Source organism: Crinia signifera, chromosome 1, assembly GCF_055691185.1.
Source record: "Crinia signifera chromosome 1, ASM5569118v1, whole genome shotgun sequence".
In the NCBI taxonomy this organism is placed as follows: Eukaryota; Metazoa; Chordata; class Amphibia; order Anura; family Myobatrachidae; genus Crinia; species Crinia signifera.
The window spans coordinates 231573142-231580879 of NC_139217.1; positions in this window are offsets into that span (position 1 = coordinate 231573142).

A 7738-nucleotide genomic window follows, 5' to 3' on the forward strand; every position below is an offset into this window, starting at 1 on the left:
AAGCTTGTCTCTACTGTGCCCAGAACCAGAGATATCAGTCTTCCAGCAGCTGGTTACTGCTCCAGCTCCACACACCTGGTATGTAGTTTTATATCCTCGTTGGCGGATTTCTCTGCCTCCCAAACTCTAATCCCCTAGTCCCCAGTATCATTTGGTTGGTGGGATTCTCTAGTTTTTAATTCCATTAAAATCTAAGAAATCTATTTCCAGGAACTGGAGATATCTGCAGTCAAGCAAGCTGTCCTCCCACCAGAAAATTATGAATAATAAGACCATTCCACTATACACCCTTCCTCTGCGCAGGGCCGTCTTAACATTAGGAAGGGCCCCTGGGCAACCTAGTTCACTGGACCCCCCCCAAATTAGTTTGCCCAGGAGCCCACAGTCACCTCCCCAACCCTCACCTCTCTGGCTCCGTGCGGCAGCCAGTCAGCTTCCGGCGGCCGGGGATCCGATCATCTTCGCTGGGGGATCCGGGCAGCGGGATCAGGGCAGCGGCGGTAGCTAGGAGCCTGCCCTGAAGTGGCAAAGCGCTATTAACTGGCGGGGCGGGAAGCGCTGTTGCATTTGAAAAGACTGGCCAGACGCTGTTTGGCTGAATTCAGCCAATCAGCGTTCGGCCAGTCTTTTCAAATGCAGCAGCGCTTCCTGCCCCACCGGCAAATAGCGCTAATGGGAAAGATGGTGGCCGGGTGGCGGGGATCCGACCATCCTCGCTGGGGAAGGGGATCAGGGCGGCGGTGGCGGTAGCTAGGAGCCCGAAGCGGCGAAGCACTATTTGTCGGCGGGGGCGGGGCGGGAAGCGCTGTTGAATTTGAAAAGACTGGCCGGATGCTGATTGGCTGATTTCAGCCAATCAGCATTCAGCCAGTCATTTTAAATGCAGCAGCGCTTCTCGCCCCCCCTGCCGGCAAATAGCGCTTCGCCGCTTCGGGCTCCTAGCTACCGCCACCGATGCCCTGATCCCCCTGCCGGATCACCCAGTGAGGGTGATCAGAACCCCGGCACACGGCCCCCCGAAATTAAATTCACTGCTAGCTAGGAGGTGAAGCGCTATTTGCCGGCGGGGTGGGAAGCGCTGTTGCCTTTTCAAAGACTGGCCGGATGCTGATTTTCTGAATTCAGCCAATCAGCGTCCGGCCAGTCTATTCAAATGCAACAGCGCTTCCCGCCCCGCCGGCAAATAGAGCTTCGCCGAATCAGGCTTCTAGCTACCGCCACCGCCCTGATCCCCCTGCCCTGATCCCCCAGCGAGGGTGAGCGGATTCCCGGACCCCAGCCACCATCTTTCCCATTGGGCTGGGCCGGGGACCCCTAGGTCCTAGGGCCCCCGGGCAACTGCCCATCGTGCCCAATGGGAAAGACGGCACTGCCTCTGCGTATTAAACATCCTCTACCACCCTGGAAGTTATGCATCAGGACCCCTTCATTCAGCCCAATGCCCCCTTCTCCCACCATCTGTGCTGTTGATAAAAAAAACCTACCACCCGCAGGACATCAAAGCCTCCACTCATAGCACCTCCCACCCCTACTGCTGGAGTATCGGTAGGGGCCCCAATACATTGCTATGCCCAGGGGTCTACACTGCTGTATGTATGTGTGTGTGTGTGTATGTATGTATGTATGTATGTATGTATGTATGTATGTATGTGTATATATATATATATATATATATATATATATATATATAAAATTTATTTATTTTTTATTGTTGTTATTATTTATATACGTCTATCTATCTATAATACATTAACTGACCCGTCATATGCTGGGTCACCATCTCCGTGCTTTGCTCTGCCCGTCTGGAAACCCCCTTCTGAAAATCCTGCGTTTGCCCCTGAATCTACCCCTAATTCTGGGGCATTGTCACCTAAATACAAACATTATCTTTTTATGTAAAAATGGAGACATTTTGTGCGTGATAAGACTTTTATTTGGTCATTTTCATGTGACAGTCACAATTTTTTGTCCCACGGGGGGGGGGGGGGGGGGGGGGGGCAGTTGGGAGTCTCCCTGACACTCTAGCAGTATCTATTCACAGGAGGGAGAGAGGGACATGGCCAGCAAAAATGCAAGGCCACACCCCCTAATATGTACCACTTGGTCACTAGTCAGGACATAACAAAAGCGCCGCTTATACAGGATGCCCGCAGTAGCAGTGCCCCTTATACATAATGCCCCCAGTATCAATTCTGCTGTCCCTCCACTCACCCAAGAAAGACTGGCTGGCCAGATAGATCTCCTCCTCTCCTTGACAGACTGAAGCCCTGGATCCCGCTAGCTCAGCTCCCTTAGCTGCCGGTAACTCTGCCCCTTTTCCAGGATCCGCACGATGCTGTCACAGGGGTTTGGGAGGCGTTTATAGCTGCCGGCGCTGCTGCCTGTCAGACTGTAACAGACACAGCAGCAGTCGGCAGCCACAGCACGCAGCAGGGATGCAGAGCAAGGAGAGCACCTCTCCTGCCCAATGCCTCCCTGGTTTGCATCCTCTGCTGAGCAGGTAGCACCAGCTCTGATCTCTACCTGCACTTTGTTTGGAATAGCTTTAAATGTAAAATAATTTGCATTGAGACATACAAAAAGTGATGATCATCATTACCATTCATTTGAAAATCACCACAAAACTTCTCTGCATGGGGCAGTCAGGATTCCCAGTCACATAAAATACAATTGCATATAAAGGTCATTATGCAGCGTTACACACAAAACATTCCAAACTGATGAGTTGATGCAGACTACTCAAAGTATCATACAGTAGAAGTCAGGGAGATCTCCAGTTACAGCTAAATTGTGGAGGCAGGGCCACCTTAATTTATGGGCAGCTGCCCAATTGTGCCACAATTCTAGTGGCTTTTGAGCAGGGGCAGGTTGGGCCGTGAATGGTGCCTGAGCTGTTTGGAAGGCATGTAGAGAATTTTGTCCAGCCTTTCTGATTGTAAATGCCCGACAATGAGAATGGACAGGCAGCATGTCGACCTTTTGACTTCCAACCTTGCCATGGTTGACCTAATGGTAATGTTGACCTATGTCATGTGTCTACCTAAGCCATGCTGACCTTCAGTGGTCAACCTAATAGGTGTTAACCTAATGACCATTTACCCTGCCTGCCAGACTCCATCTTGACAGGGAATTGCTGTCAACATGCTTATTGGTGGATGGCTGGAGAGGGGTGCAGCATTCTTTTCCTGCCTCCCACCCTGTAAAAACAGAGTGAGTTGCTATCAGCAGGCTGATTGGTGGATGAATAGAGCTATCCACAAATCAGTCTGCTGATAGCCATTCACTGTATGGAAGCATATAGAGGACTGCAGGGGCCTCTAGAGTTTAACAGCAGCCACCTGTATTAAGTACAACAAAGCTGTCTTCCACATAGAGGTCCCTAATTTGGTGGTAGGCAGACTCAGTGGCATCCCCCTAAAATATCCTGGCACCCTAGGCAGCTGTTTAAAGCTGCCTAATGATAATGCAGGCCCCGAGTACAACTTCTCGTTTAGATGCCTTAGTATTTTGGCTTTTGATTTTAATGTGTTTCAGTGAATACGGTTATTCTGTTGTGCTCTATTGTTACCATGCTGGATAATCCTTTGTCTGCATTTATGCAATCCTAAAACCATGTAGTGCAATATTGCTAACATGTAATGTGCAATTCTGCTAAACTGCACTGTGCATTACTAAATCCTTCTTACAATATTGTTTATTCCTGATGTCCTGTTCAGTTGTACTTAAATTATGCCATCCTGAACTTTGCTACTTGTATCCTGAAATATATTTACTCTGCATACCCAGGGCTGCCACTAGAAATGTTGGTATAACTGGTTGTGGCATAATAGTTGAAACAGCCTGCAAAACAGTATAAAAAGTAACCAGTTCCTACCCTGCTTGAATCCACTTGTGCAGCAGCTTGACTGTCTCACCCGTTTTATGAGCAGCAGCCAGCTAGGTCAGGAAGAGCGAGGAAATCTCAGAGCAGCAGAAGAGCTGGAGAGTTACTGTACTCAAGACACAAGAGCAGAGGGCAGCAGCGGCCCTGTATCAATCCAATGTCCTGGTATGCAGTGGGCAGCAGCCGCTGTGAAGTCGGATCCGCCGCGCTCCCTCCACAGGGCTCCTTTTGTGCAGCACAGTGGGGTGGGCTGCAGACTAATCGCCGCCCACCGCTGTGGAATGAGGGGGGGGATGGCAGCAGCTGTGCATACCTGTACCTTGTATTTTGTGGAGTTTTCATACCATTGTTTGTGCAACAACACACTGCCATTATGCATGGTGCAAACATGCAGTATGGCCCTAATTTTGGTTCACTCAAACGCAAATTGCTTCTCAAATGAACAAAACTATGTGCACTGCACTGCAGATGTAACATGTGCAGAGAGTGAAATCTATATTGCAGTGTAAAAATAAAGCAATCAGTATTTTCCCTGCACAGAAACAAAATCAGTGGCCGTCTAAATGTAAGGCCTCTTATTGGCTGAGAGCTCTCAGCTAATCAGAGGGCAGTCCAGTGTTTTAAAAAATTTTTTTTTTCAAATTCTCCCACCGCTGCCCCCCGCTAGCACTCCACCGCCACCCACCCGGTTCCAGATGGTAAGCAACATCAGGTGCTGGAAGAGGACACCATAAGATACGATCGGATGCGATGGGACATCACATCCGATCACATAAGCGTATGGGCACCATTATAAGCACTTCGTTTTCTTTGTGAAATATAACCTATCAGCTAAAGTGGCATTTACTTTCTTTCTATCCAGTGATTCACATTACAAACATTACATTGTAAATATGCGAATTATACTCACCGATAATTCCTTTTCTTCCTAGAAATCCCATGGCAGCCATGACAATGGGGGTATTCCCCTCCTCCCACTAGTTAAGACAGGATTTTTTCTAGGGACCGCCCACCTTGGGTATAACAGTCAGCTCCTCCCTTCTCCCTGTGTCATTCGAGTGTGTCCGCAAAAACGGTCCCTGAAAAACATCAACACATAACACAAGAGCGGGAAACCAATGGCTAATATGGGATCTCTAGGAAGAAAAGGAATTATCGGTGAGTATAATTCGCATATTTCTTCTACGATCCCCATGGCAGCCATGACAATGGGACATACCCAAGCAGCATAAAAATGCAAATAATTCATGTTTATTATAGAGGAATCATCTTATGGATAAAGCCTCTTGTAGTACATGTAGACACATTCAATTCATAGTGATTTGTGAAGGTATGGACAGAAGCCCAGGTAGCAGCTTGGCAGATCTCCTTAACCGATGCTTTAGCCCTTCTGGCCCAAGATGTGGATACTGCCCACGTAGAATGTGCCTTAATCACTGGAGGTGGACTCTTGTCTTCTTGTTTGTAAGCAAATTCAATTACTTCACAAACCCATCTAGACATGGTTTGCTTTGCTGGAGCCAAACCCTTCCTTGGTCCTTCAGGGATGATAAACAGATGATCTGTCTTTCTCCATTCCTTTGTACATTCGATGTAGTTAGACACTGCTCTCACCAGGTCCAACATGTGAAAAAGCTCTTTGTTCCTCATTAATGGGTTGAGGGGAAAAACTTGGTAACGATACTTCTTAATTAATGTGAAATGCAGAAATGACTTTAGGCATGAAGTCTGGATGAGTACGCAAAACGATTCTATCAGGAAAGATGATCAGATATGGTTCTTTTACCCAGAAAGCCTGTATTTCGCATACCCTTCTGGCTGATGTAATGGCCACCAATAACAGAACCTTCCAAGTAAGACATTTGGTACTTATGTAGTATCTGGGCTGCCGATTTTTTGATTGTATGCCTTAAGTTAAGGCATACAATCAGATGCGATGCGATGCGATATCGCATCGCATCGCATGCGACCATCGGATGCGATGACCCGATTTTTCCATAGGAATCAATGTTAAAATGGACTGAGTCCATTTTAACATGGAATTCAATGGGAAAAAGGGGTCCTTTTCATACCCCTACTATCCAAGTGGGCATGGAGTTGGATATAAACCTGTGGCGAGCGTAGCGAGCCACCGAGCCTGAAGCGTGGCGAGCGAAGCGAGCCCCGCGAGGGGACGGTATTCTGTGTCCCCTCGCGGGGCTCGCTACGCTCGCCACGCTTCGGGCTCGGTGGCTCGCTACGCTCGCCACAGGTTTATATCCAACTCCATGCCCACTTGGATAGTAGGGGTATGAAAAGGACCCCTTTTTCCCATTGAATTCCATGTTAAAATGGACTCAGTCCATTTTAACATTGATTCCTATGGAAAAATCGGGTCATCGCATCGCATCCGATGGTCGCATGCGATGCGATGCGATGTACCCGATTTAGAAATCGGCAGCCCAGATACTACATAAGTACCAGACATTTAAATTAGATGCTTTCTATAGGTTCAAATGGTTGTTTCATCAAAACTCTAAGAACCAAATTTAAGTCCCAAGGAGCAACCAAGGATTTAAATGGTGGACGAATTATTTTGATAGCTTTGCAGAATATCTTCACCAGTTTCTCTTCTGACAGACGTATGTCTACTAACACACTAAGCTCAGCAATCTGAGATATAATTGTAGACACCGCTAACCCAAGTTCAAAACCTTCATATAAGAACTGTAGTACTTTAGCCGTAGGAATATTAAAGAAGTCTTTCTCAAAATGACCCCAAGACATAAACTTGCTCCAGGTCTTGTAGTATGCTATAGACGAGACGTCCTTTCTTGCTTTTAGCAACAGGTCCATTACTTGGCCAGATAAGTTGTGGTGACTCAGAGTAGCCCGCTCAATCTCCATGCCTTTAAAACAGAAGGATCTGGGCTCTGGATGAAACACTGGACCCTGCCTCAGAAGATCTGGGGAGACAGGTAATTCCCAGGGTTGATACACCGACATTCTTCTCACATTCGTGAACCAGTCTTGGCCAAAACGGTAATATTGCGATGACCTCCACTTGGTCCTCCCTGATTTTCTTGATTACCTTGTTGATCATGGGAAAAGATGTACCCCAGATTGAACTTCCATTTCACAGAAAAGGTGTCTAGTACTGCCGCTTGAGGATGAAAGAATTGAGTAAAATTTGTTCACCTTCCTGTTGTTAAATGAGGCCATAAGGTCTACTTCTGGTCTGCCAAACCTGGTTACTATCATCTCGAACACCTCTGCAGAAATCTCCCATTCTCCTGGTGAGATCTGTCTTCGGCTCAGAAAATCTGCAATGAAGTTTTCCGGTCCTGGTATGTACACTGCTGAGATTGAACTAAGATTCTTCACCGCCCAGGACATGATTTTCTCTATAACTGCTAATATCTGCAGGCTCCTTGTTCCTCCCTGATGGTTTATATGAGCTAAAACCGTCACATTGTTGGACATCACTCTCAAGTTGGAACCTCAGACTCTTTCCTCCAAGCAGACTCTTTCCTCCAAGCAGCAGATGACCTCCCATACAGCTTGTAATTCTCTCACGTTTGAGGATCTTGCACTTTCTCTTTGAGACCAGACTCCTTGTACTGAGTAGATGCGCACCCCAACCTTGCAAACTCGCGTTTGTGGCGAGTATTAAGAACTCTGGACTTGTTAGACTGGAAAACCTTGCCTCCAATACTCTTGACCACCATACCAGAGATTCTCTTGTCTTGCTGTTCAACTGAATCTGTACATTGTCCTTGCTTTTGTTCTTTACAAATGGAATTACTTACCACTGTAGACTTCTCATGTACCATTGTGCCCAAAGAATTATATGTATGCATGATGCCATCATTCCCA